Source organism: Euprymna scolopes, chromosome 33 (genome assembly GCF_053919585.1).
Source record: "Euprymna scolopes isolate OS-2025 chromosome 33, ASM5391958v1, whole genome shotgun sequence".
In the NCBI taxonomy this organism is placed as follows: Eukaryota; Metazoa; Mollusca; class Cephalopoda; order Sepiida; family Sepiolidae; genus Euprymna; species Euprymna scolopes.
Genome location: NC_136514.1, coordinates 69,858,389 through 69,885,083, shown reverse-complemented (window position 1 = coordinate 69,885,083; position 26,695 = coordinate 69,858,389). Strand labels below are relative to the sequence as shown.

The 26,695-nt window shown below is 30.9% G+C and overlaps 1 protein-coding gene across 2 annotated transcripts in view; it reads right to left on the bottom strand.

Annotated features, from left to right (window-relative positions):
• LOC145258286 (ran-binding protein 9-like) overlaps window positions 1–26,695 on the bottom strand; it is a 209,088-nt gene that overhangs the window by 160,576 nt on the left and 21,817 nt on the right. The gene's annotated exons all lie outside the window — the stretch shown is intronic.

The window sequence follows — 26,695 nt, the reverse complement described above, 5'->3', positions numbered from 1 at the left end:
ACTTTTATTATTTGTATTGAACCATGTAGCACAATATTACTTTCCAAGAATTTATTAGTACGTATTAATTTATCTCATTTGATTCAGTTCTTTATTTAAAATACAATGGACACAATTTTCAAAGAAGTGTTAATAAATTTATATTTGTTGTGTGTTATTGATTTTTATGTAAAAAAAAAAAATTAATGTTTTACACTATCCATAAAAATATCAGCTTTATCATTTGTTAATTAAATAGATTTCTCATTCCATGGAATTCCGACAGGTCCTGCTATTTAATAAATAACCTAAATGAGATATTTTAAGAGTTTTGAGCAAATAAAGTGATAAAAATGCCAACAAAATTTATTACAAGAATTTTGGAAATCATATTAGCTATCTCAATCTAAAATTTTATTTTCATTATATCTAAAAACTTTACATGTAAACACTTAGATTTTACAAAACAATTGTATTAAGTTTATTTTGGTATCACAGAATTAAACTTGTTCAAAGATTGGAAATTTTAAAAAGTTTCCATCTTGTGTAAAAAAAATAAATTTCATGATGTATAAGTAAAAATGACGATTTTAAAAATGTATATTGTGGTAAATGAAAACTATCAAATTAGATCATTTTAAACATTCACTAAAGTTTTCATCTTCGATATTTATTGTGTAATAAAAGACAACTTAAAACCCTACGAGGCCCGTCTAAAAAGTATCTGACCTTTATTTTTCCCAAGTAAAGTAGAGATAATAGCACAGTGCCACTCTTTGTAACATTTATACAAGTTCATTGGTAGATAACTAAGAAACCATTTCTGGAGATTTTCAATGCCATATTCTGAGTCCTTGCACAAAAAGACATTTATATGGCAATCTTTCAGCACTTAATCCTGTGTTTTAATGAAGACATATTTTTACTGAAAAGTAGTGTAAAAAAATGTGATGCATATAGTATTAAAGAGGGGAAAATATCCAAACAAACAGAAATAGTCACTTTCCTATTTTTAGCCATTTTTTTTATTTTTTATTTATTAAGCAGTATTGCATTAACGAATTATTTTAAGCTATTTTAATTTTTTCATGCTTTAAAGTGCTGATCTATTAGTATAAAAAAATTTGAAACCAATTAAGCTTAAATTTTTCAGGAATCCCCTAACAGAAATCTAAATTGAAAATGTAAAAAACAAAGAGAACCTTCAGGAGAGGCCTTTGTTGGAATTGACCGAAATAACCCTTCAATTTATTTTATCAAATGTTGAAATTTAAAATAGTTTCAATTTTTAAGTGAACAATTCAAAACATGATTGAAATTAAAAAGTTCAAATCAAATGTATATGAAACAATTTTATATCTATATATAAAACTCAATGTATGTATGAGTTTTGTGTTCCCTACAGAAAGAAAGGTTAGAGAATCTACTTAAAATCTAAAAGTGTATTCTTAAGCAAAATTTACCAGGGAAGATAATTGAAGCGTTTCCAAATCACTAACTGCATTCTTAAGGTTATGAGTATAACATTCGTAAAAATTCAAATATATTAACCCTCCCCTTTTCTTTAGACAAATTACTAAAATTATTTGACAATTTGTATAATGTATAAAATCTTGAACAAAGTATGGAATATGAACCAAACAAACTTCAATAAAAAAAAAAAAAGTCGATTTCAATTGACACTGGTTTACCTTGATCTTCGCACACACATCGCCTCTGAATAACAAGAATGCAGTTTTATATATTTACAACTTTAAAGTTTGAAGTGATATTTTTATTAAAAATAATAAAAATAAGTTAAATTATTTAATTGCAACCAAGATTTATATCTATTCACAAAAAAATGAATCAACAGATATTGTGCAGAGATGGTATCACAATTTGAAAAACAGGTAAAAACCACACCAAAGACCATAACTATAACTATGGCCGGAAACTTTGTTTTCATTCCTCTGGGCACATCCCTGTTATTTGTGGTAATCCAGTGATGCATTTTGAAGGTTCTGGCAATGGTCCTGTGGTCATAACTTGGATCAGTAGAGAGCATGAGTTGTACAGCGGTACATCTCCAATCTCGCTCGTTGAACATGGCGTCACTTTCAGACATGACAGAAAGCTATCACTCATGGGATTTGTACACAACTGGCAACAAGTAAATGGTCTGCAACAAAATAAGAAACCTGGTTTTCATCAAATGGAAATGGAATCATGTCATCTTTTTCTAGATCGACAATTTTATAGTTCCACTCTGTAGATATATTTCTACTATCCATGTTTGTAATGATAACTTAGATTTTTTAAAAAAAACTGATTTGTATCATCAAGGTTTTGGTTTTATATTTTTCACAATTCTTATTTTGGCATTTCCAAATATATTTATCCATGGTCACTGAATGTTTCGTTCAATTTATATAGAAATTAAAACACTCACAATTCATTTCATTTGCCAGTAAAAAATGCTGTTTCATCCATTCAATTATGAATAGATTGTCTTTCGAAATCAAAGGGCACACATCTTTGAAAACGGTTCTATCCATTTGTTACAGTATTTTCTTTTCATTTTCAATTATATTGCTTTTTAATACCTGATAGAATTTTGGTTTGCTCAACTTTTGGATTTTTCATTAATTAATAAATTGATCACATGACCGGTATTATGAGATTAAATTAAAATGTAATATTTTTCAATATTAATTGTCACTAAAGTTAATGTTTCAAAGAATAATTACATAAATATTGAATTGTATTAAAAACATATACAAAAAAAATACTCCACGTAAAAAAAAAATCAATCTTGACTTGCAAAAATCTGCAAAACATTCACCAACATCTGAACAAGTCAGTTATTTTATATTTGTTTCTGCCATTAAAACATTTGGTTTATATAGTTTTATCAAAAAGTTTTTTAAATTATTTTTATATCTCGATTGTTTATACCTGTTCATTATATTTCTGATTTTATTATACCTAATAATTACCTCAGTCTAGAAGAATTTCTTCTTCACTGACTGCCTACAGGAGAAATTAGTGTCCTGAATTCTCTATTATATATATATATATATATATTAAGTAATGTGATTGATGATTTAAAATTTAAAAATCAAATTATAATTAAATTAAAAATCCGTTTCATAAGAAGGAAGAACAAAATCAATTATCTGTACGATCGTTTCGGAAAACAACGCTTTTTATTGTGGTAGACATCAAGTTGCGTACAATAATTACATATAGTTTTTTGAATAAGCAAGGTCTCCTCGTCAGCAAATTTGAAGGGTTTTTATTAAATTTAAAAGACACCATAAATAAACCTAGCATTAAAAGTAAGGCAGATGTATTGATTGATTTTGTTGTTGTTCCTTCTTATGAAACGGATTTTTAATTTAATCATAATTTGATTTTTAAATTTTCAATCACATTACTTAATATTGAATTAACTCTAGGATATTTACCTATCGAGCTTATTATATATCTAAATTACAACGAGCACTTTCTCTTTCCTGTATTTTAATTAAACTAGTAATGTCACTGTTAATTTGAAATACATCAAGCTCTTTAGACTATTGTTCTAACCTCCTTTAAATTATATATATATATATATATATATATATATATATATATATATATCAGTTTTAAATGTAGACAAAATTCTGTTCTCCACAAAATGTTTTGTAAATAATATAACTCATTATTAAATAAAAATATCATTTTGGGGAACTTGTGTCACAAGTAAATAGTATAACTCGTTTTTAGTATCATTATTGTTGTTTTCACGTTTTTCGAAATGTGTGATACCATCTCTACACAACAACAATCTAAGTGAGTATCCGTCTGTGTGTGTGTGTGTGTACATTTCCCTACCAAATAACTCAATTTTCAGTCTACAGACTCGAAATTTGATATGCAGGGTAGTGAGATTTGGGAAAATCTTTGTAATCCGTTTTCGGCCAGAAATTTGGCTGTTAAGGGGTCAAAGTTCAATGATTTGACCTTTGAGAACTCTACCAAACTCCTCCACCAATTTAGGGTATAAACAATTGAAATTTTAGATATAGGTTCCTTAGACATGGATCTAACTTAACTTGATTTGAGCCCAAAACAATAAATGTTATTGGGTCATAAGGGTCAAAGTTTAAAAAATTTGACCTCTGCGGCCTCTACCAAATTAGACAATTTCTGGTCTAAACATTTGAAATTTTACATAAAGGGTATTTAGAGATAGGGCAAGTTTTTAATCGGTTTGGGTCAAAAATTTGCGCTACCGATATATAAATGTATGTATGTATGTATGTTTGCATGTCTGCCTAAAACTTTCGACAGAGGCGACCAATTTTCACAAAATCAGTACCGTTTTGAAGCTCGACCTTTCAGACGACAAATATCGAAAAATTGGCTAAAAACATTAATTTCTTCACCCTTAACTGGGCACTTTTCTACAGGGAGGTGTCGCTTTTTTTGACGATATTTTCGAAAGTCATCCCCTCTTTTCGATTGTCTAGCCTTAATTTAAACCTACATCACTTCCGGTTTAACAGTGGTCATAACAGCAAAGATGTCACGTTTTTTCCCCATTGTTTTCCTCCTTCACGGTACAGGGTCAAGCCTGCCTTCCTAATACCACTTTTTTTTTCAACGCACACCTCCAAACACCCGGGCAACGCCAGGCTGAAATGCTAGTATAACTATATACCTATAAAAGTGAAAATGTCTGTGTACATTTTCCTACACAATAATTGTCAATTTTTAGTCTACAGACTCGAAATTTGATATACAGGGTACTGAGATTTGGGAAAATCTTGGTGATTGATTTTCGACCAGAAATTTGGCTGTTAAGGGGTCAAAGTTCAACGATTTGACTTTTCAGAACTCTACCAAACTCCTCCACCATTTTGGATCTAAACATTTGAAATTTTAGATATAGGTTACTTAGACATGGATCTAACTTTATAATTTGATTTGAGCCCAAAACAATAAATGTTAAAGGGGCATAATTGGGGTCAAAGTTACAAAAAAAAAAAAAAAAAAAAAATATTGACCTCTGTGGTCTCTACTAAATTACTCTGCCAATTTCTAGTCTAAACATTTTAACTTTTACATAAAGTGTATTCAAACATAGGGCAAGCCTTTTAATCGATTGTTGGCCGAAAAGTTGGCTTTCAAGGTGTCAAATTTCAAAAGAGTTGATCTTTGCGATCTCTAGCAACTATTAAGCCAATTTTGGGTCTAAATATTTGAAATTTTACATGAAGGATATTCAGACATGCACCAAGTTTTTTTTAATCAAGGTTTTGCGCGAAAATTTTGCTGCTAAGAGGTCAGACTTAAGAGTTCACTTTTACAGGCTCTACCAAAATCCTCCGCCAATTTTGGGTCTAAATATTTGAAATTTTACATGTAGGTTACTTGGACATGGTTTAGACATTTAAATTTGAGCCCAAAAAAATAAATGTTAAGGGGTCAAAATTAAGGTCAAAGTTAAAAAAAAATTTGTCGTCTGCGGTCTCTATCAATTTTTCTCTATTGTAGTTAAGGAAGCCTATCATATAGAAAGGTATTATGGTACATATGCACACATTTTAATATATACATATGCACACATTTTAATATATACATATGAACACATTTTAATATATAAATATGAACACATTTTAATATATACATATGCACACATTTTAATATATACATATGCACACATTTTAATATATACATATGCACACATTTTAATATATACATATGCACACATTTTAATATATACATATGCACACATTTTAATATATACATATGCACACATTTTAATATATACATATGCACACATTTTGATATATACATATGCACACATTTTGATATATACATATGCACACATTTTGATATATACATATGCACACATTTTGATATATACATATGCACACATTTTAATATATACATATGCACACATTTTAATATATACATATGCACACATTTTAATATATACATATGCACACATTTTAATATATACATATGAACACATTTTAATATATACATATGAACACATTTTAATATATACATATGCACACATTTTAATATATACATATGCACACATTTTAATATATACATATGCACACATTTTAATATATACATATGCACACATTTTAATATATACATATGCACACATTTTAATATATACATATGCACACATTTTAATATATACATATGCACACATTTTAATATATACATATGAACAGAAAGTTACGAACAGTACATAGGACCCAAGCAAAGCCGGACGGAACTGCTAGTTTATTAAAGTTTTGTAAATAGATATAAATCTTGGTCACAAATAATATTAATTTTTATTATTAATATATTTACTAAGAATATCAATTCCCAAAAAATATGCTCAAAAATTTAAGTTCTGTAAATATGTAAATGCACTCTACATAAAAATCCATCTTGATCACAAATAAACGACTTTTTTAAAAATTATTTTTAATAAAATATCAATCCAAACTTGAATTAAAATTGTGTAAATATATGAAAAAACACATTATTTACAGAGGCATTATTTATGTGTGTGTTAAGATAAACTGATGTCGACCGAGGTTTTTTTTTTTTTTTTTTTTTTTTTTTTTTGCATTGAAGTCTGTAGTCCATACTTCATCCAAAATCTTGGGAAAATAATAGAAGTGATCATGAATCTCTAAGACTCTACTCTGAGAGAATCATGGAGGATACAACTTCTTTAAAATTTCATTAGTGGGCAGAAACTCTCTTCCTGATCTACATCCTTACAAATCACATCCTTACATCATTCAGACATTTATGCTGACGACACTACATTACAAATTGTTTTTTTTTTCTTTTTAGATAATTGTTATTTTATCAACTTGCATGAAAAGAGTTATGTAAAAGATGCTTAAAACCGTTTGAATTATGAAAATACCGTCGGTAGTTCAAAAGTTATGAGAATTTTAAGTGCCAAAATTTTTCTTAAGAAAAAGTGAGCTAAATTACAGACCTCATTCAAGAAATTTGGTAATTTCGCCACCAGTTATTTATTTTTCAAGCTATTCTCATGAAACTTGGCATTCTTATATAGAATTGTGTGCTCTTTCTGATTATATAGTCAAATTTGATGTATCTCTTTACCATAAGCCATGAATTATAAATTCAGATGTACAAATTTCAGGGTTTTTTTTTAACTGGTGCATGGTATACAGTAGGTATCTATTCATGAACAAAACTAAGTATTATAGTGGTCTTTATTGATAGCAGGCATTTTCCTGCCTCCTCACCAAAGGAGAGCTTAATCTGGGGTGGAGCCATTGAATGCCTAAAGAGCATTCATAGCCAGTATTTACTACTTCCCTCAAATAAAATAAAAAATTGAGTAAATATGAATTAATCTCAGAAATCGAAGAAAATTTTTTATATAGATCTTGGATTTCTGTAAAAGAGCCGACCAGAACTTATGCATTTTGGAACCAGTCCAATTTTTAATTTTGTAAATCCTCTCTATCTGGCCCAAAATATACTCCTATTTTCTGAGATGCAACCATAAATCGTATTCTACATGAATCCTTGATGTAGATTTCACAGTACCAGGAATCCTGATAAGCAACTATATATTCACCCGTTGATGGTAATTTTTGTCATTTCTATTCTGTTGTTTTACTGAAAATTCAACTATGTAAACAAAGAAATAAAACGGTAATTTTTTAGTTGTTTACTCCTTAACATTTAAAAATGATTTCTTTTTAGGTTATGCTGAAAACAAATATCACATTTAAATTTTCTGCAAATAAGTAGTTTTCCGGATATTAAGTAATGTCTTATGTTTCTAATGTTATCGGTGATGGCCATCTTGGTACATGCGAGTGCGCAAACGTAACTCTGAGAAACTGTGTGCAAATGCATGTACCAAGATGGCCACCAGCAATAACATAAGAAATGACATTGCTTACTATCCAGAAAGCTACTTATTTGCCGAAAATTTAAAGGCGATATTCGTTTTCAGCATACCCGAAAACCTTAAAAAGGTAATCATTTTAAAGAAAAATGTTATGGTAGAAACAAGGTAAAATGTACAAAATGCATCACAATGAAATTCTTTATTGAACTACCTAATTATTATTATTATTACTATTTAGATATCTAAAGTTAAAAAAAAAAAATGGTTTCTCTACCTATATAAAAGCTAGGTACAGCCAACGATGGAGTACTGTTGCCACATCTGGGCAGGAGCTGCTAGAAACAGCTTATCCTGCCTTGACAGAGTTCAAAATAGACTTTGTAGCCTGGTAGGGGATGCCCTTTTCTCTTCCTTGCAACTTCTCAGAAGAGATGTTGTGAGCCTGTCTCTGCTTTATCGTTATTTTCATGGAATCATCTGAGCTTCAATCTATGGTTCCCACTCGTCAAACTTTCTCAAAATACACTCGTTTGGCCAAAAGCAGTACCAATAATTTCCCACACTCCTTGTCTGTGCCTAGACCTAAATATAGATTCCACAAACAAAGCTTTCTTTATGGAACTCTTCTGATTGCCTGCTTTCCAGCTGACTACAATCTGATTGTCTTCAAGTCCAACATAAACAAGTTCTTGATGAACCGTCCCCCCAAGTAATCCGATTTACAAAATTCCCACTACTTATATTTACTACGCTATAATCACATTGACTAATGTATACCCATTAACCTTTATCTTCGAGTGGCCTCAGGGCCTTGATAAGTGGTGATTTCTGTGTTAAAAAAAATTAAAATTAAATAAAAGAAGTCCATTTCGATATTTTTTTATATCATATGTATGATATTCTCAGAGGAAAACAATGGAAGTAGTCTTGAATCTTCAGACAGAACCCCCTTAAAACTTCTATCCATAGATCTGATTTTTATTTATCAGTCTCTCTCTCTCTCATAGAGATTATATATATATATATATATATATAAGAGAGAGAGATAATAAAGAATAGTTGTGTGTGTATGTTTGTTCTTAAAAGGAAAGACATACTAAGGAGCGTATTATGAATGTATATGTACAATTTGCATGTGAGCATAATGAGTAGTTCTGCATCTCTAGCCTTTAAAGGAGCTAATGGCACTTTTCTAACATGTTGCACAATGAAATTAATTTATAAGCGTTAGTTTAATACATATAAACACACATCTGAACTAATATAAGATATGTAGCTAATATTAAAATTGATGTTAAAGTAAACTCTTTTGTATGAGGTTTGCATATGATGCTGCTATACTACATCAAGCCAGGCAACAACTGGTAACACTGCTAATTTTATATAATAATCAAATGTACCTACTCCACATTTGTCTAGGAGCCTCATTTTGTTTAGTTTTTAACAATGCTATTCTTGAGTTTGGTGTCTGATTTTCATTTATATAGAAATTCTAACATTAAATTTAATTTTTTACTGCTTATTTACCCCCCAAAAGGCACAGTATCATTTGGGTGTAAGTGGCTACTATTTGGGACCAAATTTGCAGACACACTCCTAGGGAGTTGAGCAGCAAGATGTTTATTCACATTTCGCTTGAACTTCTGCATGTCAGTACAGTCAGATCCAGGAAGGAATTCCTAAGTCTGACAGTTTGAGGGAAGAAACTATTTGAGTATAAGGCTTTCTGGCATAAGTGTAAAGGTGGGATTTTGCTGCTTGTCAGGTTAGCCAGGGTATTTATGTTGAGGGGGTACAAGTATTTATGTTGAGGGGGTACAAGTATTTATGTTGAGGGGGTACAAGTATTTATGTTGAGGGGGTACAAGTATTTGGAGTTCGTCTGAGCACGTTTCATTAAAATATTTGTAAAATAGGCACAGGGATGCAACATTTCATTGACGAGATAGGAGTTGGAATCTGACAGTGTAGCATCTATTAGGTTAGTGACTCTTTTTTTAACTCTGTCCATGAGGGAAAGACTAGTAGTAGATGCACCAGCTTAAATAAGGCAACAATACTCCATGCATGGGCGAATGGTGGCCTTTCAGATGTACAAGCGTAAGCAACTTTCTAGCACAGTAGAGAAGGCCGCCCACCTTTGCAGCAGCTTTGTCAATGCTCTGGATGTACTTGTTTCAATTCATGTTATCTGTGAATGGTAAGCCAAAGAGTGTGAACAAAGCTTTCAGGTAATGTATCATGAGCTATGGTTTTCAGTGATTGAAAAAGATTCTTGCAATTATTAAAAGAAGCTTAGTCTTGGCAGTATTGAATGTTATCATCCATTTATGTCCCCATTCCACTACAGATTTGAAGTCTTTGTTTGCTTATTAAATTATCAATTGAAACAAAATGATTTTAAAATTATGACTAATTGTTATCAAGTTAATATCTAAATTTATAAAATGATTGAATGTACAATGTTTCCAAAATTTTCAGTCTTAATTAAATGAGAATTTACTAAGAATTTTCATTCTGACTGGTAGTTGTTTAAAAAATAGCACTGAAAGTATAATACACAGCAGTCGGTCACCTTTTTTTCTTTCTATTATATTATCATAGAGTGGTGGTATATGTCAGAAAAGGAGAAAGAGATAATAGTCTTTAAAAAAATTAGGGGAGAGAACTATTGTTATTCATCCCCCACCCCAGGGGTAATGTTCCCTGCTAGTGTATATTAATGGATTAGAATTATTTTGTTTAATGAACCTTTGATATTTGTCTTTTTAATTGAAAGTAATATTAAATAATAACAAGAAGTATATTTGGTTTATATGAATCAGGATATTTTCATAATACTCAGCACATAGTGAGGAACAAAGTTATCCTACTAGAAGAAAAAAAAAAACAAAAGAACATGGCTAGTCACTAGGGTAAGTGCTTGCCTCAGAGAATATTACTCATAACACATATTTACTCTAATGAAAGAAGTCTTAATTGGGGGCAGGGTTGCTTGTGCACTTTTAAGAGTCTGCTCTAATGACAAATCTAACACTCCCATCACTCTTTGCTGAAGAAAATGAATCCTACAAAGAGCACCATGTTATTTTTTGTTTTATTTGTTGTATAGCCTTTAACTATAAAATCCTCCTGCCTTCACAGGTTTTAATGAGAAAGGTCATAAGAAAACAAAGCTTTTAGGAGTTAATAATTATATTTTATAAAGTTATTTTTTTAAATCATGAGGAGTTAGTGGTGTTAAGAATAACATATGAAATATAACAGTTTAGTTTTCAAATGTTCACTCCTCTAACTAGTAAAGCTATTCAGTGTAACTGTGGATGTAGAAAATAATGCCACATAACAGCTGTAGAGCTTAAGGTCAGTCAAATTCACAAAATTTTAAAAGGTCCAGCAATATTTTTTGTATTGAAATTGTACCCTAGAAGGAAGCCACTTGATATACGGAGATAAACAAAAGAAAAATATTACTTTAAGGCCAAGAACTGGCCACCAATAAGTGCTAGATTCCAATCTAGAAAACAGCAACTCTTCCCCCTTTGTGAGAAACATTGCTCATGGAATGTAAGAACTAATGAACAAAATAAGGCAAGCTAGAATGACAAGGTTGCCAAAAGTAAACCTAATGTCCACTTTCTACTCTCCTATAGGGTTGAAACCACTGAACTCATTCTTCTGAAACTTGGAACATAGAATAAATGTAAATTATTCCCTCCCTTTCCAGAAAGTGACCAAAATTCAATAATGTATATTTCAAAGAACAACTAAGAAGTTGCGTTCTGTTCTAGTGAAGAGTGAGAAAGAGTTTCCACACTGAGAATCCTTGTTCATATATCAGTCAGTACAGTCAAGAAATAGATTTCCCTCCAAAAATTAAATTGTTTAGTTACAAAGAAAAGCAGTAGAGAAGGTCAAATTAACTTGAAATGTGGGAGAAGAGAAGAGCGAAAAAAAGTGTTTGTCCAGAATTCTCCCTGCATTAAACAACAAAAATAAAAATCTGTATTATGTACATACCCATGATGGAAAGAAAATATTGTATTGCAAAAGTAACGTAAATTGATCAAGTACTTTTACTTAAAAAAAAAAATCAAATAGAGCTAACCTATGAGTTACTATCTTGTGTGTTATTTTGAAAACAGCTTCAAGAAACAAGGAGGATAATTCAATAATTCTAAATTGCAAATTTTTGTTGTAATGCCTATGAATTCCTATTAATCATGCAAAAATCATTTTATTTATAAAAATAAAATGACTATGTAATTTTTGGAATACAATATTTTATTTCTGTCACAACAGATATACAGATTTTTTTTCTTATGAGGGGAATTCTGAACAAGTATTAATAAACGGGTTTTTTGTGTGCATCATCACAACATAACTTTTTTTAATGAAAAAAAAAAAGAAAAGAATTACTTAAATTCTTTGGACACATTTGCTTCCTTTTTAGATTTTTATGTATCTGATGCAAGATGTACATCATCAATATCTGTTAAACTATTGATGAGCTTTCAGATGTAATTTTGTTGTTTCAATTTGTTCACTATTGCAACACCAAAAACTCTTCATAAACATTACTTGGATCGAGCCCTACACATTCTTTTCTCAAATTTCACTTACCAAAAAACATCGAATAAGCCCAGATTTGACATTCTACATTTCCTCTCTAATGCTTTCTTTTTTCTTCATTATTTTTTAGTTTATCCATTTGATATGCTTTGTTAGATTTCATCTTTATAGTATACACATGCACAATTCTTTTTATTTACCAAGGCATCACCATTTACCGAGGTTGAGTCTTTTGAGTATAAGGATTAAGGAGATAAATTGATAGTTTTTTTGTTTTGTTTTAATTTATTTTCATTGCATTTTTACTCCAAACAAGGCACCGTGCCATTTTGATGTAGGGGGCTACTATCTGGGATATAAATTGAAGGGATACTATGTAGGAAGTTGAGTAGCAAGATATCTGTATACATTACATTTAGTTAAATGTTAAATATTATGAGAGGATTGTAAACATATGAGGACTGTTTATGGCACATATTTATTGACATTGAATTTGAAAACAGCCAAGTTGTCAGCAGAGAAGCAGCCTCCTGGTAATGTGTTCCACAGATCGGAGTTCTTAGCAGGAAACTTTATATAGAAATCAAATTTGATGCTGGACATATGGAGGATCAAGTCTGTAGTTCAAGTGATATAATTACACTTTCAGCATCTTTTAATTTAATGTATATAATAATGTACTCTTTAATTCAACATTTTAATTATTGATCATTGTTATTTTGTGATAATTTATAATTATCTTTTATTCTAATAAAACGTTTACAGATTTAAAAACAGTATTTTGTTTTTTCTAAAATTTAAAGTAAAAACCCTGTTATCTAGTTGTGTTGAGGTTGAAAATTTAATACTAGAACAAGATATGGATTAAAGGAGAAAACAAAAATAAGCTGAATAGCAGTTTTCCTATCACTTAAATTTCTGGCCTACCATCTATATAATTACAAAACTCAGATCAACTTGCTTGTTTGAGCATTTAAACCGTCCATCCGGTTTGTGACTTCCGGTTTCAAAAAAAATTGCTTACCTATTTTATGGCTGCCCTGTTTTAAGTCTGATATTAAAAGCCACTGCTGCTTTTCAAAGCATACACAAGGTCAACAATATTTTTTTGTTTCAACTGATTTTAACATTTTTCCTTACAAATAAACGTAATTTAACGCCATTGAGTAAAGAAATAACTGATTTAAATATATATATAAAATATAACTATAATATTTATAACCATATTTATTGCTTTTAATAGAGCTCCTGTGGATTCTGACAATTTTTATTTTTTTTTCAGGCCTCACTTAAAAATATATTTTCTCTTTAAGGAGGGGGAGGTAGAAACTTGGTTTTAGTAGTGCTTTTAGTAGGACCTCAATTTTAATTAGTGCTTCCTGAATACCTTTTCACTCATCACTAAAAAAATTTCTCAAGACAATAAAAGACAATCTCAAAAATCTCTTTATTTTGAACATTTTTCATCTTACCCTTTAAGGACCAACAGGTAGACTAGTATTATTTAAAATATAGCGCAGGGTCATTAAATGCAAAAACACCTTTAAAAAGTCATAAATAAAAACAATAATGACAGGGGTGCAGATCAAACTTTTCTCAAAGTGAAAAGTCGCAAAAAAAAGAATAATAATAATGGCGGGAGGGGTATGCTAAAGGAGCCAACGTCAAATCGGGGCTGTAAATTGGTTCTGAAAATGGAGACCTATTTACTAGTACGTTTTATGTGAAACTGAACACCCCCCCCACACTCCAAATCTTTAAATATTGATTTTTTTTTTATAATCTGGTAACTTAGTGTCCAATAAGCTGCAAAAAATAGTTAAGAAAAGATGAAAAGGAAACAATTGTAATGATGGCGAGGGGGGGGGCGATTGTTCAGATGCATCTACATACTTTTTAAGTTACACGAGTTGTGTGAATAAAACTAGAACTTGATTAAAAAAAAAAAAAGAAAACAAATTATCGTGCCCAAAATTATTTATTTACGATTATTTCATTTGTATTTTTCATTGCAAGTTGGAATTATTTTCAAACAAAAAAAAATAAACCAAATGTTTTTCCACTGTAAAAAAAATCTACTCGATCAATTTACATATTTAAAAATATTAGGGTTTTTTTACAACCTAACAACGAAGTTTACCTCCTAAAAATAAATCAAAATTTGCTTCTTTTTTTTTTTTTTTGGCTAATACATTTCAACGACCTTTCAAGATAATATAAAAGGAATTTTTTTTTTTTTAAATATTAAAATTTAACATTTCAGCGTAGGGGGTGGGGTCATTTTCCTATAAAAATTTCACCTAAAATGAGATCCCACTTTTTGGCAACATAACGAGACATGTAATCGTTAGCATGTTTTTCAAGTTTAATGACGGGGGTGGAAGTGGGGGGGTCATAAGTTCAAAACATTTTTAAAATATGTAGAAACACTTCAAAATGCGTGTGGAGCCAGGATTTTTCATTTTCTTTTAAAGATTTGCTTTGAAAAGGTCTCACCATTAACTATTACTTAATCAGTTAATTATTATTTCCTAATATTTAAAAGGCTGTTTGCACGCATTAAAAAAAAAAAAAAAAACACTAGGGTGAATCTGTGCAATGCACACTCCCTCCTTGTATTTTTTTCTTTTCATTTTTTTTTTTTTTTCCAATTTTTTCAAACGATTACACACCTCTTATATAAAGGATTTTTCATTTAATCCACAAAGGCAATGATGTTAAGACCTTTATTATCCAATGTATTCCTTATTGTTTTCATTAGTCGCCATGTTTGTTTTATTGCGCGCTTGCATTCAATTTTTTGCGCATTTCTACATTAATTCTGTATACTCACTATTTCATAGCTAGCTATAACATATACTGACCCAAGAGGTCACGGGTAGTCTAGTATAAATTATAATTCAAACTTTTTTTCCATCCCTTATCCTGTTTTGATAATATTTAACTAGCGGGACCTGTGGAAATTCCACAGCGGACTCTTTCATATGTTAATGTTGGCATTCTGTGAATGTTCAGCATAAATGGAGACACCCTGGTATTATAGCTATTTTATTAAAACTTCAAAAAGATATTTATGTAAGCGCCTGGTCGTAAAATATGCTTAAATATGCTTGTATATATTATAGAATCAATTCGATTCTTATAAAGTTATATCAAAAATTAAAAAAAAAAAAAATATATAACTTGGATGCATCAGCTTGAATTAAAACCGAAACCAAAACTTATGAAGTATGTGTGTGTGTGTGTGTGTGTGTGTGTATATATATATATATATTAGTGTTGGGACTATTCCTAAATTTTTTCCGATTCCAGGAAAATGTTGACGATTCTGATACCAAGTATGATTTCGTTTCCGATACCTGTGGAATTATTTTGAAATATACCATTATATAATCGAAAGTTTTGGTGTAGCGAAAAAATTTGGTACAGTGAAAAAGTGGTAATATAATTAAGGGAATTTCTTTTTTTTTTTTTTTTCAGAGGCATAACCACTTATCAAGGCCCAGAGACCACTCGAGGATAAGGGTTAAGAGTGTACAGTAGTCAATTGAACAATATAATAATCATTAGTAATGGAAATTCAGAAAATTCGTTAAGTGGAACGGCTCATCAAGAACTTGTTTACGTTGGACTTGAAGACAACCATATTGTAGTCAGCTGGAAAGTAGGAAAATAATTCCACAGGCGTGCAGTTCTAAGAAAGAAGCTTTGATCATGGAATCTACATTTAGGTTTAGGCACAGTTTGGCGATGGGGGGGGGCATAGATTGAAGCTCAGTCAAACACTTTTCATGAAAATAATGATAAAGCAGAGAAACTCATGTACGGCACAATCACATTGACACACCGGTTCTCGGCAGATCACCGAAGCTAAGCAACGTTGAGCCTAGCCAGTACCAGATGGCTGACTATTTGGGAAGGCTAGGTGCTGTATGTACCTTCTGGGAATGTTGAGCTTGGGGCTAGCACCCTCACCTTGTAAAAAGAACTCCTCGCTACAAAAGCATCTACAAAGTTGTAGATGGCCTATGCCTCTCAAGGGGCTTAAGGGCTATGGATGGATGGAGACAACACTCGCAACATCTCTTCTATGAGATAGAGGTTGCAGGGAATAGAAAAGAACATCTCCTACGAGGCTACGAAGTCTATTTTGAACTATCAAGGCAGGATAAGTTCTTTCTAGCAGCTCATGCCCAGATGTGGCAACAGTACTCCATCCTTGGACGTACCTCGCTATTATATATAGAGAACTGTATCAGCAGTGAGATATCTACTGAATCGATAGAAGGATCCCACCATTTTTCCAGCAGCCTTGGCAACAGATTTGATGTATGTATTCCATTTAAGATCAGGAGTAAAGGTAAACCCAGAAGCTTGTCAAAACTTGAGGCCTCCCCAAGACGAGAGCCATTCATTTCAATTAATGCCAGATGGGGATCAGAACATTGATGATGTAAAGATAAAAGCTTGGTTTTAGATGCATTAAAAGTAACCAGCCACTCCTTTCCCCATTGTACCACGTGCTCAAGATCAGAGGAGAGAGAATCGGAGAGAACTTAGTCATTTACGGTCTTAGATGTGCTACCATAGATGGCAGTGTCATCAGCATAAATGTCTACGAATGATGTAAGGATGTGATTTGGAAGATCATTAATGTAGATCAGGAAAAGAGTTGGGCCCAGGATGGACCCCTGAAGGACTCCAGCATTAATATTGGGAGCTTCTGATTTTTGACCATTATGAACCTACCAGAGAGAAATGATTTAATAATTAAGACATTTCCAGCTATACTGTAGCTGGAGATCTTGTGAAGTAAACCTTTATGCCATACCCTATCAAAGGCTTTTGATATGTTAAGAGCAATTGCCCTAGAAAGGTTGCCTCCATCGAGAGATTCGCTAATCCTATAAGATATAACATAAGCACATCTGCTGTAGACCTAGCAGAACAGAAACCACATGGTGTGTCACTAAGTTTATTTTTGCTGAGATGGTTGATTACTTCTCTATTTAACACAGATTCCAGCAACTTACTCATGACGCACAGGAGACTTATTGGGCTGTACTGAGAGGGAGATGAGTGATCACCTAAATTCTTAAATACAGGGCATACTGATGAGGTTTTCCAGGGTGATGGGAAGCAATTCTCCTTAAGACAACTTTAAACAGTTTTAAAAGTATGGGCGCTAGTTCTGGTCAAAGTTTTTTTTAGTACTATAATTGGAATACCGTCAGGACCGGTTACTTTACTTGAATCAAGGTTTTTGATTAGCTTGGCAACATCATGTACAAATAAACGATTTGATTTTTTTCATAAAATTTCTTTCATCGAAGACAAATATTTTAACCATGAATTAAACATGCACCATGAAATTATGAACAACAATTTCAGGAGTTATTATATATATTAAAAAATATAAAGAAAAAGGGTGGACGTACACGAATGCTACCCCTGTAGCAAAATATGTATCGGCTCCGATGTTGTACGTTGTTCGATTGAGGGAGAAGCTATTATTTTTACAAGGAAAGAATTTATGCGTGTGTGACCTAGTTTTTATTTATTTATTTAGGCTTGAAATTTGCACATGATTTTTGTTATGATTTTATCTGTTTTTTTTTTTGGGGGGGGGGGGGGAGTTTATATAATTATTAACAGGAAAATTGGTGAAAGTCAAAATGGAATCAGTGCTATTTTTAAATATTATTTTCAAGTTTATGTTCATGGGACTACAAACCATTCACAAAATTTTATGGATCCGCTTACTGGTGTTTTATTATTGGTCCCATATTAAAACACTGAAATACATATCGGGATCTATAGGAGAAATGATATGGTCTCATGTCAATGCTTATAACATGAAAAGTGAAAAAATATTAAATAATTTTGAAACATTTTTAGAGCATGGTAAATTAAAAAAGTTCCCAATAAGCTTTGGAAAAAAACATGTTTTGAACAATTTTTTTTTTTTTTAATAAAAAAAAAAATTATTAAAACAAAAACAGTGTTTACATCGATTAGTTTTTATTTTATTCAAGAAAATAAAAGGTACTCATGCACTTACTGAGCCATGCTGAAATAATGACATTATTTAGAAAGCCATTCATAATATGAGGACGGGAATAATGTTCTGCACCTATTCAGAATTTCACCTAACAATTTAATAAAAACAGGCATCGTAAAACTTTAATTAAACTTGAAAGTACTATTTAAAAATAGCGCGGATCACTAAGTGCACTAGCACCAAATAACATTTCACTGTTTCGATCTACAACATTCCATGAGAGGTACATACACGCTAAAGCTTTTTGTTTATCGCCACAAGTGCTAATTTTGACTTTCACCAATTTTCCTTTAAAAAACAATTAGAAACTCTTCAGACATTGACTGAAACCATTAAAAATAAATAAAATAACGGTAACATAAGTGCATACGCACCAATTCTTTTTTGTTTGTTTGTTTTGCTTTCATTTTGTTTGTTAAATTCAGCCAAAAAAAATAAATAAATAAAAATAACAAAAGAATATAAAAACAATAAGAACAGGGTATCGTAAAACTTTAATTAAACTTGAAAATAATATTTAAAAATAGCGCGGATTCCATTTTGACTTTCACCAATTTTCCTGTTAATAATAAATTCCGGCAAAAATCCCCCCCCCCCTAAAATACTAAACAAAAAAACAGATAAAATAACAAAAAAAAAATCGGTGAAGCTCAGATAAGTAGGTCCCGCAGACGATCCTCTTTCTGACATTCGGAAAATTTAAGTTAACCAGTGAAGTTACCGAAAAGTAACCCTTTTGAATGAAGATGGATATAAACAATATTTTTTAAATTAATTTCTTAATTTTACTTAAAAACAAAATGTAAACAAAATATTTTAGAAAATAATTTCTTAATTTTAAATAAAAATTGACTTTAAAGAATTTTTTTTTTTTAAATAATTATTGAAAAATATTGCAAAATGTTTACATAGCTAGTTCTTTGGGATAATAGGGGCGCCTGAAACCTCCCTTCCAAAACGAAAAATCTTTAGTGTTTTTACTATTTAAAAGCACTTTTTAAGTTTGAAACACAAGTAGTGGCTAGTTAACTTAGAACAACAAGTGCACATGGCGGAAATTCTTCAGGGTTTAAATGTTTTGTAATGCTTTTATGATGGTCGAAAAACGTTTTTCAGCCGCCATATTACTTCCTATTTACTTGCCTCCCCACGAGGGCAGAGTTGGACACAAGGTCGATTTAAAATGTAGAGAAGCATTTATTACTAAAAAAATACGAAATGGTGAAATATAAAAGCAAGTTAAGCTAAAAGTAAAAAGAAATTTTTTTATTCAAAGAATTAAAAGAAAAAAATTCAAAGAAATTTAGAAACTCATTAAGATAAAAATTACCTTTAAAGTAGTTAATAAAATTGTTGTACATCATATTAAATAGTTTATGAAAAGTTATATGACGTTTTTATCATACATTTTTGACAGCATTAATCTCACTTCAAACAAACAGTTCAACTTAAAAATATAAGAGAATCGTAATGAAAGAATCGTAAATCTAAGGTATTTTTTACAATGTGATTGCGATTCCCCTCAAAATACACGATTCTTACAATGATTCCGATTAATCGGCCCACCACTAATATATATATATATATATATATATATATATATACTAGCATGGATACTCAGCGTTGCCAGGGTTGACATGAAGTTCGGTTTCACCACACCTGCTATACTAAGAATATTGAGCAGTTTCTCATTATATGTCAACTATCTTTACCCCAACAAAAATTTCAAAAATAAAAGAACGAATGAAAACACGAAAAATGTATTTTGTTATTAAAAGAAAAAAGTAGTTACGATGTCAAAAAAATGTGAAAAAAAAAATTGGTCAAAAAAATGTAAATTTTTTTTTGTTTTTGTTTTAAATAAAGAATCGTAGTTGAATGGAGTTGTTTGTTTATTTTAAAATAAAAATTCACTAGACCATTTTTTGTTAATTGCGAAATTACGTAAATTATTTTATTTAAACTAATTCCAAAAATAATGCTTGAAAATTTTTAGTTTTAATATCTGCAGAAAAAGAAAAAAAACTTTGCGCTCAAGGGAAATAACTCAAACCGATTCATAAAAAAAATTAAATTAAATATGTTATTAATATATATCAATTTTAAATAATAAGCTTAAATAGAACACTTAAAATAATTCTCTCACTATAAACAATAATTAATACACCGCTATTTAATAAAGTCGATTTTCCTTTCTGTAATATGCAAAAGAGGCCACCTCTTTAATCTTATATTTTGCAATAATCATAGTATATATAGGAATGAATGATATGATAATGTAATGGATCTTTTGTATATATCAATCAACTTGTGAACAAACAAACAAACAGACAGGAATACGAATTTATATATATAGATATTGATTTCCTTCAGCTAAAACCAAAAACTTATGAAAAATTCTAGGTAAAATTATTTATTACAAGAAATTGAAGGTCATAACAATGAAAGGACAATCACTCGGAAGGAGAAAGATGCAAGCGTGACACACAAAAGAACACACACGCTATCGTATTAATATATAGATTTCCTAGATTTTCTTCCAATGATAATTTTATTTTACTACATTAACTATTATCATTTAGAAACTTCCTATGGAAAACATCTTATTTGAACTATTTCTTGCCTCCTTATTTTAATTTTGATTAAACTCTTTTACATGATTGATTCTAGAGAATCAATAAGACTTAAGCTTATGGAGTCTTAAGAAATTGGAATTTAGGGAATCGTTCTTAGTCTAATGAGTATAGATTAAATTGAATGCAACTTTGAAATATTTGATTTTTCAAATGGAAGATTGTGCCAATATGATTCTTAGAACCCTTTAAAATACTTCAAAGTTTTCTCATTTTTGTGAGAGGCTCCTATCCTCTTAAAACTAAATTAAACCAAATATAACCCACATTACCCACCCTTGCACTTAATAGTTGGGCTTCAAAATTCATAATCGGTTTATTTAGGAGTGCATCTCACATATACAAATATATACAAATGCCTAACTTTATACAACTATATATTAAAGTATGCATGTATCTATTTCCTGTATACAGAATTTTTCCTGGTAAATCTTTAAGCCAAAAAAAAAAAAAAAAGAGCAAATTCTGATTTCAAATTCTCTCTCCATTTAATAACTATAGTTTAACAGTTTTTTTTATTTAAATGTAATATGAACCACAACCGTATACACTCCAAACACCTTACAAGTTTTTTAGGCCAAGCTTGTTAAGGTGGATATTCTTAGTATAAAAGCTAAATTGTTTTGTTTTTTTTTGTTACCTATTTCCCTCTCTCTAAATTGGTCTGTCATCAGGCAAACCCTGTTGAGTAGGTTAGTGCATACAACAGGTTCACAAAACTGGATTCGTTCCAAAAAACTGTTTTTCTTTCTTTCTCCTTTTCATTATTGCTGTTTTACTTTCTTGTTTCCTTTTTTTGTCATTGGATTATAAAATGGTTAGCATGACAATTCCTCCTCCTATATAATGCGCTAATGAAATAAAGTTTATCTCAAGGTCAAATGAAATTTGATATGGAACGTGATTATATATATATAAAGTTTTTTTTTATTAGATTCAGTAAAAATATTCAGACATGCAAAATACAAACAAGTTTACCCCCCCCCCCAAAAAAAAAATAAATATGTAAACATATCAAAAAGGGAGAACTCCAAATATTAGAATTTTTTTAAAGGATAATTGCATAAAGACTCATTTCACCCAATATAAAAATATTTGTAAATAGAACTACATTATAGTGAGGGGGAGGGGGCAGATCCACACTGACTGGTTTTATTTTTTTTTGTAGAGATGTGTGTGGGTGTATGGGACGGGGGGGGGTAAATTTTTTGTGCACTAATGAGTCACTAAAGGCCTAACAGCCACTTAAGGATAAAGGTTAATGAATTTGTAAGGTGGAAAATGTCACTGGGCAGTATTGGATTATTTAAAAAGATGGCTCAACAGGTACTTGCTAACATTATACTTGAAAATGACCGTATTGTCAGGAAGCAACCCTGTAATACTGCACTCCACGGACTAAACAGTTCTTGAAAAGAAACTTTGATCATAGTTCTGTTTTGTTTTAAGTGCATAGAGGAAGAAAGGAAAATTATTTACAATGGCTGTAGCTAGAGTTTTTGTTGTGAATGTGTTATGAACATAGATTAGCATTCAGTTGAGAACCTACCATGAGCAGAATGATAAAATAGAGAAAAACTAGCAAGCTCTCTTCTGTGAGAAAGAGGCTGTACATAAGAGAAAAGGATATGCTCACTAGATTTTAATGCTGGTTTTGTAATCTGCCAAGGCAAGAAAGGAAGCTCTGAGCAGCACCTTTCCAGATGTGGTGACAGTACACCATTTTAGGAAGTATTTGACTTTTATACAAGTAGAAAATTGCCTCAGTAATGAGATACTTCTCTAGAGTAGTATAATGATCCAACCATTTTCATTCACAATCTACAACTTTTTTCACCTTAAAATCCACAATAAAAAAATATAGAATTGTGTTATATTAAAATGAAAACAATCAGCAAATCAAAACCGTATATTTAATGAGATCTCCTTTTGCAAAACAATATGCAAATTAGTAAAACCTTGTGATGCATACACATAACATTAGAAAGCTATTGCTTTTCTACTGTGAATATTAATTTGGTGTTTTAATGTCATTAGGGTGATAAATGACTCAACTTTATAAATATACATATATCTTTTTATTCTAAGTTTGATATGTATATATGTTTCTATGTATACGAATCACTACTAAACTAATTAGCTGATCATTATTAATTTTGGAATATAACTACTAGGCATAAGGGTGAACTATATTTAATTTTATATAAAGAGGAGTGGAACTGTTTGTAAAAATTCAAATACCTTAAATTTTAATAGCTTCTCAAATGTTTTCTGTATAAATGATTGAATAGAATGAAACAGCTAAAGATTCATTTCTTTTAAAACAAAACCGATTTGCATTAGTTCATCATTAGTGGACAAAAAAAACTAACAATAGAAAATTGCAAAATAAAAAAAAAATAAAAAAAATAACAGAATAGTTTATTAATCCCCCCCTGTCCATGTTAACGAGTTACTATTTAGAAAACCATTTTTAACATAAGAATGTAGCCTGGATGCTTAACTATTCTGTACATTCACTCTTTCAAAGAATATTCATGTTTTTATCCAAATTATAAAAACTTGGTCAGTTATTGCTATTGTTGACAACAGATATGTGGTAGATTGATTTGTTTAACTATAAAAAGAAACAGATAATAATAATGGTACTTATATTAATAACGGCAAATTTGTATGTTAACAATCTAAGTTTAAAATACCCCTCGGATATGGGAGCTCATTTTACATTAAATATGTGAAAGTGATAACCCACTCTAAATTCTTAACACAAAGACATTTCAGCAGATGTATCTTTCAACCTCCTTCAGGTGTATCTTGGTGAACTCTGATATCTTTGTCAAACAGATCTAATAGGGTTTGGAGGTTACAGTAAAGTAAAAAAGAATCTGACTTTGAAAACAGAGGAAGATGCCACAGACCTAATACCACTCGCAAATTACAAACAGCTAGTTCAGCAGGACAGCAAGCTACCACACCTATATGGCGTTCCTAAGATTCACAAAAAAGGTATTCTACTAAGGCTGATTGATAGCACCCAAGATTCAGCATGCTTCCATCAAGCAATTTCCTGGTAGATATAATCATTCCAGCCATAGGCAAATCTCCATTGCATGTCAAGAATTCGGCTCACTTTGGAGAAAAAAATTAATGCTCTCTTTTATTCCAAGATGGTGAGTTTAGATGTAGCGAGTCTGTTCATAAAAGTACTCACAGATGAGATTGACTGTAGTACAGAATGTTGGCTTCAGATAATTCACTGAAGAAAGGTGCATCATTCCAATTGACAATATAATGGAAATGTTGACTTTAGGAAGTAGAAACTACATACTTCATGATGGGATATAATATTGTCAGAAAGAATGTCACCATTGTCCCTAGTACTGGCCAATACATACATGGAATATTTTGAGGAAATTGGCACTATTAAAGCCAACAATGTGGCTATGATTTGTGGATGACACATTTATGCTCTGGCCTCACCAAGATGTTCAAACATCTGAGCCATGTGAACTCCAACTATACAGTTCACAGTAGAAAAGGAATAACAATTATCATTCCTAGGTGCTTATAACTCACATTAATCAAGGATTTAGGTTATCTGTGTATCAGAAGCTAATTTTCACTGGACAATATTTAAACTTTAACTGCCAACATCTATATAACAAAGAAAGAAATAGTTCGTTGCCTACAACACCAAGCAAAAACAATATGTAGTAACAGCAATACATATCAAGGAGACAAACAGCTTGAGAAAAACTACTGAAACAAAAATCTCGAGCATGACATCAACTCCAAGAAATCTGGACTCCACAGCAAAGGACAACCCAATAACTCACCACAATTTGTATAGCATTCATGAAGGGCTTGCTGGAAAAAAAAATTTCCAAGAATATGTAATCTATACAACATCAGAACAGTATTCAGAAACAACTCAACTCTCCAAAAGCATTTTGTGCAAGTAAAGCGCACTACAGGAAAAAGTCACGACCAAGAACTGTATATGAGATTCCATGTAAGTATGGAAAACTATACAAAGGCAAGATATGTTGTCCACTAAAAGTAAGGTTAGAAAATCATTGAAAAGCCATAATACATGGTGATATTGAAAAGTCAGGTATGGTTGATCACATATGGCAGGAAAAGGGAAATTATCTGATGAGATGAAGTAAAAATTATGAACAAAGATTGTTGGAGAGCAAGATGACTCAAAGAAGCAGCGCATATGCTGGGCAACAATCACCTATTAAGCAGACCTAGTATAGAATTCAATACAAGATGAGAACCAGTAACTATAAAGTTACCATTTAAAATAATAATAATATATATATATATATATATATATATATATATATATATATATGGGAGAGTTAAAGGAAGAGAATAAGATCAATTCTTTAAGAGAAGATTTATCAGGATAGTGCAAAGCTCAAGAAATTGATTTGGAGCTTGTACAGAAATCAATAAAGAAAGAAAGAAAATGACGATATAAAACTATATACTAATATTTATAGATTTATTCAATAAGGGTATACACATCAATTAAGGGTGTAGGGTAAGTGCCGGCTCTATACCATGGTATTTTGAAGCCTAATGCTTCTCATTAGAGGAAAGAAGATGCTAGATAGTATAACAGGAGTGCGACGTCTAGCAACAGTTGCTAGGAGCTTAACAAAATATTGATGCTGTTTGGAGGAACTAAATTGATCTCTGGGAGATTGGAAGAGTATAGCTTTTATTTAATAATGCAAGTAAGTGTATAGCATATCTGTAACAACAGATTACACATACAAATTTATTAGGTCACTATCTTATGTAATTTTAGAACACCATTTTAGACACAGTCATAAAATCCTACATTACATCCTAGGGGCAACATCACAATCACAACTAGTTCCTATTGTTCCTTCTAAATAACAAGTTCACCTACCGCCCCAACTCATCACTGGGAGGAATTCAGCACTTTCGACAGATCTGGGGTTCCACCCTTATTAACTGGATCCTATACTCAGACATACCATGACCTTTCCATTTACAAATTCAAAGATAATAAATTCTCCTTTCTCACATTCCAGCAAATATCATTTGCTGACAGCTGACAATTCATGCATTCCAGAATCTAAATCTTATAAAACGAGCGCGTCAGAAATTTTCAAACTTATTAAATACCGTTTTTTGACACATCGCCACATGTTGATAATTATTTCATTTTTTTTATAAGCTACATAAATCTTTTTTTTTTTAAATACGATTTACTAAAATTCTTTCTTTACTTACACTAAATAAAAAAAATAATAAAATGAATTAAGCAATTATTATAGCCGAGACCCGGATTTTGGTGCACCAGAAACTAAGTTTATTTACTTACAAAAAAAAATCTCCTTATGTATGTGTTGGACGCCTTTAAACTGTTTATGCTGACTATTTGACTAAAATTCTTTCCTTTCTGCATATGTGCCAGTGTGTGTGTGTAATACTTGCGTCAATCAGACTCAGCCATGGCAACGCATGGCCGGGCCGGTACAGCTAGTCATTAATAACCACAATTCATTCTTACTATTAGTCCTTGAT